The 10111-nt window shown below is 35.3% G+C and overlaps 1 non-coding gene across 1 annotated transcript; it reads right to left on the bottom strand.

The window, feature by feature from the left end:
• Positions 1–486: 486 nt before the first annotated feature.
• Positions 487–588, bottom strand: LOC125618602. The gene has a single exon (XR_007349937.1). It is a non-coding gene; the product is annotated as a small nucleolar RNA U13 (small nucleolar RNA).
• Positions 589–10111: the final 9523 nt, after the last annotated feature.

The following is a 10111-nucleotide window of genomic DNA, read 5'->3' as shown; positions in this document are numbered from 1 at the left end:
CACCAGCTGCTTTCTTCACTTCAAAGGAGTGGCAACAGGTAGGGAGACTGTAACTCCAGTTGCTAACATGACAGATATCTATAGCAACTTTCAGATGTCACTTCATGCCTCCAACCACCCCTGTATATGTGCAAAGTCCAAAGTAACTGTAGATAACCAATCTTCAATGCAAATCCATGAAATGTTTTATTCCTTGAACCTCTTAAGAATACAACAACATAGTAGAAAGAACATTAAGAATGATAGTGGAAAGAACATTAAGGATTCTGATCCTAACTTAACCTTTAGGTGACTCTGGAAAATTACCTATTTCTTGACTCTAAGTTTCTTCATCATAAACGTGGTAAAGTTTTGCTTGTTCCAACTACTTGACAGCATTTTGTGATAGTCACATGGATAGCACAGACCACATTTCTTTGCAAAGTGTCAAATGCTGTATTAATGTTATTATTGGGCCAATTGCTATTTATTATTCTTTTTTTTTCGTGTCAGACGGGTAATGTGCCGATATCATAACAAGGTTTAGAGGGAGGCACATCTCACACAAAAGCGTGAACACCCAATCATCACTCTTATGAACCAAAGGATCTATTATTCTTAATATCACAGGAGTATGTGACCTTTGTTGCTACATCCACCCCTACAGTTGCCAGTGACACTGTAAAATTCGTGGACATTCAATTAAACTAACTGTATCACAAAAAAAAAATAGAGAGAATATATTGATTTTCAGGAACCTATAACTTCTAGGTTGATCTAAAATATGTCAAATAAAAAAATGCATTTTTCAGACATTTATTGATGATATCATGCTATATCTAAAATATCAAGGATGATGTCTCAATCTAACCTTGGGTGATTCACTACTCCATTTTCTTGTTTAATCTTCAAAATAACAAGCAGATCTAATGGTATAAATTATGGTTATGGATTAACAGAAAATCATAAGGAAGTAAATCTTCCAGGCAGCAGGAATCGTTTCCAATTATCTAACCCACTCCATTCACCAACAGACACTGAGAGTCATCTGAAAACCAGAAAAGGTAGAACACCCAGAATGCTTTTTCCTGTAGGTGATTTCTTCAGAATTCATAGACTTATCATACAAAGATTTTTGTTGTTTTTTTTTTAAATAAACAAATTCCAGACAACCCAATTTCACTGGGCCTCAAGTGTTTTCCCTTCGTGCCTAGGCAAGCTGTAGACTGCAGAACCCACAATAGCTGCATAGGCTTTAAGTCACTCACAAGACAATAAGAACTCCTACTGCTGCCACTGTTGATTCTTCCACTCTGCCACTCCAAAAACTCACATAAATAACTACCACTTGTTGGAATTTTCTTTTTTAAAAATATATATTTTTTTAGATGCTGATGAACTTTATTTTATTCATTTATTTATATGCGGTGCTGAGAATCAAACCCAGTGCCTCACACATGCCAGGTAAATGCTGTACCATTAAGACACAACCCCAGCCCCACTTGTTGGAATTTTTTATGTGCCTGTCATTATAATAGGCATCTTTTATTTATTATCTCTGATACTTAACAAGTGAAAAAGTTAACTGTAAGCATTGCCTGTGAAGAAACAGAAGTTTAGCCAATATAAGCAACACTTTTGAGGCTTCCTGGCTACGATAGAGTCAAAACCTGAGCCCATTGTGAATCCAATATGTGTGGTTCGTTTCACCATGATATAACACAATAATGACCACCTGAGCAAAATCTTCAAGTCAAAGTCTCTCCTATATTAAGTGGTTCCAGATGGGTTACATGGTCCATGTGGTGTTTCTATTTATTTGCTGTTTAAAGAGATCACAGGGCTTGGCAGCTTGAGAGCCCAGGTTTTAGAGAACTGGGCAACTGGGTCTGTAAGTGTATTGACATTGATTAGGAAAGAGGTTAAGGAGTTTGCTGGTGCTTCCTCACAGGCTTCTACCCAGAACTGATCAGGAAGTTACACGATCAATATCAACAAATAGGGTGTATAAAGGGAACAATCTTTGCTGACCTAATAAGAACTGTCTCCTGCTTTACAGAATGTAACATCAATGGATGATTTTAGACTATATGATATTCACTCAAAAGGGGAAAAAAACGTATAGTTCAGATGTGTAATGGACAACATCACTGCAATAAAATTAATGTCATGTAAAGACATGAAGTTTACTTATTAGTTTTGGTATTGTCTCTGCTTTATCCAATGTCTAATAATTATAGTGAATATTTATTGAGCATTTATTACATGACAGGCATTTTGCATACTTGTGTTAATTAATCTACATACTGTACTTGTGAGAGCTGTAACCTAATCAATCCACCCTCGTTTGTTTGAATGAACAGACTGGATGGTAACTAAGGCAGGTGGGGAATGGTGGGGGGCAATGAGTCACTGGGGGCATGCCCTGGAAGGGTGCATCTGCCCCATGCTCCCATCCCCACTTCCTCCTGTCATGAGGTGACCAGCTTCCCTCCATCACTCCCTTCTGCCATAATGTTCTGTTTCACCTTGGTTCCAGAGCATTGGCCTCTGTCAACCATAGATTAAACTTCCAAAACCATGAGCCAAAATAAACTTTCCATCCTATAAGTTGTTCTTGTTGGGTATTTTGGTCACAGTGACACAGAGCTGACCAACACAGTACTTATCACATAGGTACTGCTTCATCTACAACATTGCACAGATATGGCTGTGTAATGGTCCAAGACCACCTGGTTTACCAGTGACAGGGGTTTGACCTTAATCTTTTGGTCTTTGAGTCCCACTACGGAGACACTCGACCTACCACGAGAGCAGGGCTGTATTGCCAGAAGTTCAGATTTTGGGGAGCAAAGGTGAGTGGAATACAAGTAGCTAATGACCTTGCAGTTTATGTCATTATATGGCCTTGAACAGGAATGACATTATTCTGATGTTTTAACAGGATTATTCTTGTTGCCATTTTGAAAACAGATTCAAGTGGAACAAGAACTGAAATCAAAGAGTAGTTAGAAAACTATGGCAAATCATCTACTCAAGAGAGGATTGTAGCTTTGACCAGGGTGGTAGCGAGCAGTTCTGAGAAGTCAGACTGAATTTGTTTTGAAAAGACAGTCAACAGGATTTTCTGGAGATTGGATATAGGAAATCATAGAAAGAATGACTTAATACATTTCATGTATGAAATGAAAAGCTATCAGTTTCTAAAATGTGGGAAATGTGAGAGAAATAGTCTAGTTAAGGTTTAGGAAATCCACACTAGGTCACATAAAGTTTGAGGTATCTTTAAAAACTCCAAGTGGACATGAGCCCAACATTCAGGGAAGAGGTGTGATGTGGACATTTAATTTGTGGGTGATCAGCACACATATAACAACGGAGCCCGCATGACAGTCTGAGATCACCCAGGAGTGAATATAGAGAGTAAACAGGAGTGGTCCAGAGACTGAGCCCTGGAAAATTCCAAAATTTATGTGGGTCAGGAAGAAAGAAAATGAGAAGGAACCAGAAAAATGGACGGAAAGAGAACAGCCAGAGAACCAAAAAGAAAAGTCAAGAACTTTGGTATCCTGAGAGGCATGTGAAAGAAGATTTTCAAGTGCTTCAACTGAGAGCAGATTACATTACATAAATGCAATCAGCTACCTTTCAAAATAGTATTCCATTGATTATATCTTACATCCTTTTGAATAAACACCAGATAACTTAGTGGAAATTTTTGTACCAATATGTAACAGAACATAGATTTGGAAGGATTATAGGAAGTTATTTAAAAATTTTTGAAACTTCTTAAGCTAGAACTATCCGTATTTTTCACAGAGTCCATATCCCAAAAAGAAGTGTCAAGCTTCATCAAAGATGGGGAAGCCATTGATTATTACAAAAGAGATGTGAAACTATGACCTAAAGCAACGGTTTTGTCACTTTATGGAAATAATGAGGAAATATTGCAGTTAAAGGGGAATCCCTCTATCATTTTTAGAGCTCAATGTTTCTACTTCATTTGAAATTACTCCTGTAAATCCCTACAGCCTATCTTCTATTACAATTATTTCAATAAATCTTCAAGTTGAAGGAAAGAACAAGACTATCAGTTTATCATTAGGAAATCTAGCAGACCATAAGTACTTACAACTTTTTGTTGAATACATGAATGAGTGTCATATTAGCAGGTAGTGAGGAATAAAGTGAAAGAATCAAGAAATACAGAAAGAAGGAGGGAAGGAAGGAAGGAAGGAAGGAAGGAAGGAAATGAATTTGTTCTATCAGTCCTTAGAATTAACAGTGCTCAGATCTATTTAGGAAACAATTTTCATAGCTTCACTATGGTTAAGGATACTTTCTTTCAGCTCTAAATATCTACCACATTTAACTAAAATATTTTTCACCTTCATTATCTTTTTGCCAGAAGAATTACTAAACACATGCTTGTTCCTTTGATATAAGAAGCATCGAGTGTTCCAAAAATCACAGTTTAAGATATAGCAGAAACCCCATTTAAGTTGCTCAAAGAAAATGGAGTTCATGGTAGTCCTTCATCTGAAAGAATCAATGTAATTTTAGAAAATGATATTCTGCCCGCTATGTGCAAGGCAGTGTTCCAGAGACAGACACAAATAAAGCACAGCTTGATGCTCACAGAGTTCATAGTTTATGAGTAAAAAAGGGCAAGCCAAGCTTCAGAAATACCTTCTATGCAAGTGTGCACAAGTGCTATAAGATGTAAAAGATAAACAAGAGGGTGATTAGGACTGAGAGGATATGAAAAGCTCTATCCATTGAAAATGGACTTCGAATGATTGATTTTGAGGCAAATGAGAGCTAGGAAGTTATTCTAGGCAGAGGGAAGAGTTTGAGTAAGGGCATAGAGAAACATTTCTGGTATTGAAGGGACAATCAGCAACTTGGAGAAGAAAATCAGAGGAAGCCAGGCAGGGATAAGCAGCCATCCTCTTACCTAGTCATGGAGATAAGAAAATAGAAAATTATCAATGTACGACTTCAAAAATATATATAATTAACTCATCTATGGAGAACAAGTAAAGCAAGAAAGGATACTATGCTCTGTGGAAACACCCAGAAGAAGTCTCAGGGTTTTGTTATGTTTGTTGTTGTTGTTTTTGTTGTTTGAAATTTACAATTTGGAGATACCTAGAAGGTCCAGGCCTTTAGGAAAACAGGAATTAATCTACTTTTCACTGTTCTTCAGATTCGAGGGCTAAACCAACAAAAGAAAAGGGAGGAAGAATCACATGATGAGCTGAAACATATACGGGTAATGACAGAATAAATAATTAGAGGAAGTCTGAAGAGAAATGAAACTTCAAGAGAGAAACCAAAGAAAAAATACATGTATACTGAATGCTTGCTAAATATATTATTACAGTTATTCAAGACATTTCAAGACTGAGTTTTCAAGTTAAGGATAAGCAACAAAAAGAGTATTTTACTATAATACTTTAATATTCAACATTGGAAATTTTCCAAAGCACAGGTTTTGTTTTAAAAGATTTTTATCATTTTAAGAAACTTTTTTGGATTTTATACCAATAAAATGAAATATGGAAGAATGTAGTAAAGGAAATCAAAGATCAGGGATCTAAATTTAAACTCTACTAATTCTTACACTTCCTTTTTGCAAAGTTACTGTAAAGAATGACCCATTTTCTATCTCAGCTGAGATGGAAATCCGTGGGATTTTATTTTAAAATGTACAACTAAATACTCAACTTATCATTTAAAATAACAAGTAATAAAATAATATCATATAATAAACATGTTTTTTTCTGAGTTGTTTTAAAATTTTATTTTGTTTTTATTTTTTCCATATTTCTATTGGTGCATTATAATAGTTATAATGGTGGGATTCTTTGTAAGTTATTTATATAAGCACATGATATAACAATAAAATTTGGCCAATATCATTCCCCAGTGGAAATAGATTTTTTTATAATTTTTAAAATTTGTTCTAATTAGTTATACATGACAGTAGGACACATTTTGACACAACATCCATAAATGAAGTATAACTTCTCATTCTTTGGTTGTACATAATGTAGAATTACACCAGTCCTATAATCATATAGGGTGATAATGTCCTATTCATTCTACCATCATTCCTACCCCTATATCCACTCCCCTCCCTTCACTCTCCTCTGTCTAATCCAAAGTACCTCTATTCTTCCCTAGTCCCACCTCTTATTGTGAATTAGCATCCATATATCAGACAAAACATTTGGACTTTGGTTCTTCGGGATTGGTTTATTTCTCTTAGCATAATATTCTCCAGTTCCATCCATTTAGCAGTGAAAAACCATAATTTCATTCTTCTTTAAGGCTGAGTAATATTCCATTGTGTATATATACCACATTTTCTTTATCCATTTATCTGTTTAAGGGCACCTAGTTTTATTCCATAGTTTAGCTATTGTGAATTGTGCTGCTATAAACATTGATGTGGCTGTGTTCCATTATGTATAACATCAATAGTATCAATAACTTGTATTTCTTATATACTGACACATAGAAATCATCAATATTAACATTCTATTACCATAGAAATGAAAAATAACATATCAGTCCATTTAAAAAAATCTTATTTAAATTTCTAGATGTAATAGAAAAAGATGAAATAAACACAATAAATAGTTAAGAGCTAGTCTTAACTAAATAAACAGAATAGGAAAAATTATAGGTGCTAAAAACTATCCTTCTTGAGGAGGAATTGTTAGTAGTTCAAGAGACTAAGTTTAAGCCAAATGCAATTTTATTTTGTTATTTTTATTATCAACTATTTGATTACTGCTATAATTTGGATTTGGAAATTACTGATATAGTTTGGATCTCCCAAAGATCCATGTGTTAAAGTTTTGATTTCCAGCTCTTCTATTGAAAGATGTTGGAAACTTTAAGAGATGGGACCCAAGGGAAGGTCTGAGGTAGTTGTGGGTATACTACCTTCCAAGAGAACTGTGGGATTCTGGTCTCTTTCTCCCCTGCACCCACTTCTTGGCCACCAGGAGAGCAGTTTGATCTATCATATAGTCCTACCATGATGTACCACAAAAGGCCCAAAGCAATAGAACCAACTGATCATGGATTGAAACCTCTAGAAAATAAATATTTGTGAGTAAAAAAATAAACCTTTTATCTTCATAAGTTGATTATCTCAGGTATTTGTCAGGGAGATAAGAAGCTGACTGATACAAACCTGTAGAATTACAATTCATCCACCCGGAGTGAAATGCCAATTGGTAATCTTTGTGTTCTTTTTATATTTTTCATCAGGAAAAAAAAAATATGGAAGGAAATTGTTCCTGGGAAGAGAGCAAGTAGTGTGTTGCAAAATGATCAGTGACTGAGATCAGCTCCATTCTTCCCTTTAGAAGCCACTTGACCTTGAGCCTGTCACTCAGATCTTCTGTGCTATGTTTTCCTGAACACTCATCTTCACTATTTTATAGGAGTCTTAGTAACTGCTGATAAAATTATTATGACACATGATAATAAGCCTTTGTCCAGAGCATCATGTGAGATATGTGATGGGATTTACAAGATTAAAACGAGTAAAATATGGAAATACACATTATAAATTGCAAACCATTGGCCAGGCATAGTGGTGCACATGGGAAGTTGAGGCAGGATTGCAAGTTCAAGACCAGCCTATCCCAAAAGATAAAAATTTTAAAGGGCTGGCAATGTAACTCAGTATATGATTCCCCAGGTTCAATGCACAGTACTGCAAGATAAATATACAAGTAAATAAATAAATTGCAAAGTATTTATCCAGTTTCTGGTACATAGTTGATATTTATTTTATTAGTGAATAGAAAAAGAAATGTTTCCCCTTGGCTGAATATGGTGCTGCACACCTGTACTCCCAGTGCCTCAGGAGGCTGAGACAGGAGGATCAAGAGTTCAAAGCCAGCCTCAGCAACACTGAGGCACAAAGCAATTCAGTGAGACCCTGACTCTAAATAAAATACAAAATAGAGCTGGGGATGTGGCTCAGTGGTTGAGTACCTATGAGTTCAATCCCCAGTACCCAAAAAAAAAAAAAAGAAAAGAAAAAGAAAGAAAAAAATACTTTTTATCAGTTCCTCAATAATACTAAACATTTTGAAGAACACACTCAAAACCTAAGTTATAAGTAGATACTATTTTTAAAGTATTATTATCCATAAAATACGTTATTTAATAAATGAAAAGTCACATAGAAATTAGCTTCTATTTAAAAAAAGAAAGTAACTTCGTTATTGCAAGTAACCTATTTGCATGAATAATAATCCATTGCATGATTAATAAAGCACAGATTTCCCAGCCAGGCTTTTGCTTCTACCCACCTCCCCTCAATTTGACTTTCTTATTTGTCTTGCCATTTAGATCATACACTTAGGTTAGGTATGATCTTATCTCCACAGAATGTCCTGCTAATATAATATCAAACCCACTGAGCACAGGATTGTAGTTACTTTTGTTTTTCCTCTCAGAGCTCAGGATGAGATGTGACATTTCCTCACCATCTTTCTCTGCTTCTGGTGGATTATTCTATCCCTGAGAGATAGTCCTTTGGGGGCAGGAGAGGATGAAATTCACTCTCACTCCCCACTTTGAGTTATGCCTGAAGACTTCTTCTCCCTAGGGACATTTTTCAGAAATTCAACCTTGCATCTTTTGTCCAGAGGGATTGGGTAACATGTTCTCTATATTCCTATGCTAGAATAAGACTGTCCCATTAAATAACTGAAGAGAAAGAAAACTTTTGTGACAAAATTAAAAATTATGTGTGAGGCCTTAAAGAAGACATAATTAAAATCTTTCCTCATTGATAAGTTCATTACAGATCACAGATGTTAAGAAAAATTCCTTTTACCAATGGAACATCTAGGTTTATCAAAAGTTACCATTATTATCATCATAGCTTAAGTACAGAATCTGATTAAGTTTTATGACTTTATTAGGCCAAAATTGAATTAGGGTGTTGCTGAGTTTTGATTATTCAAGTTTGCTTATGATTTAATTAGTTTCAAAGTGAATCACTGATGTATTTTCCTCTGGCAATGGCAGGAAGCGATATTAAGCATCTTTTATATTTTACATAATATATTTTTCTATTCTAAGTAAATATATGAAAGTATAATGTCCCCTTAGATGATTAAAATATATGCACATTTATATATTAATGCAAATATAGATATTAATGAATAAAATGAAGCACAGAGCAAAGGATTAGGGTTAGACCAGTAAGGAATTTATGAATGATAAGGGAAACCTTTGCTGGGTGGTAACCTAGGTAAGTAGTTTTAGATGTACACAGTACCTTTATTGTATTTATTTTTATGTGGTACTGAGGATCAAATTCAGTGCCTCACATGTGCCAGGCAAGTGCTCTGCCACTGAGCTACAACCCCAGCACTGGGTAAGTTGATTTTTTTAATCATATCTGCTTCCTCTAGCTTTAAAGACATATGAATCCTTCGTTTGTGCCTTAGAATTACGCAAAATAGTGAGATTCACTGTATTATTTTCACTAATGTAACATGACTTAATTTGGTTGATTTCATTACCCAGTTCTTCCCTTTTCCCTCCTGTTTCCTAAATCCCCATCCATACTCTACCTGTCTCCTTCCTATTTCCATGAAGTCCCTTTTTCTCCCTTTTTTCCTCTTTAGCTTTTACATGTAAGAGAGAACTTATGACCCTTGACTTTCAGGGTCTGGCATCTTTTCACTTAACATGATGTTCTCCAGTTCCATTCCTTTTCCTGCAAATGACAGAATTTTATCTTTACAGCTGAAGAAAATTCCACTGGGTATATATACCACATTTTCTTCATCTATTCATGAACACCTGGACTGGTTCCGTAACTTAGCTACTGTGAATTGCATTGCTATAAACATAGGTATGCACATATCGCTATAGTATTTTGACTTTAGTTCTTTGAGATGAATAATGAAGAGAGGGATAGATAGCTGGGTCATATAGTGGTTCCATTCCTAGTTTTCTGAGGATCTCTATACTGCTTTCAAGAGTGATTGTACTAGTCTGCAATCCCACCAAAACTATATGAGTAGACCTTTTTCTCCACATTCCCACCAGCATTTATTGTTATTTGTGTCCTTGATGACTGCCA

This window comes from Marmota marmota, unplaced genomic scaffold (genome assembly GCF_001458135.2).
Source record: "Marmota marmota marmota unplaced genomic scaffold, marMar, whole genome shotgun sequence".
Taxonomy (NCBI): Eukaryota; Metazoa; Chordata; class Mammalia; order Rodentia; family Sciuridae; genus Marmota; species Marmota marmota.
The sequence above is the reverse complement of the archived record's forward strand: the minus strand, read 5'-3'. Positions and strand labels throughout refer to the sequence as shown.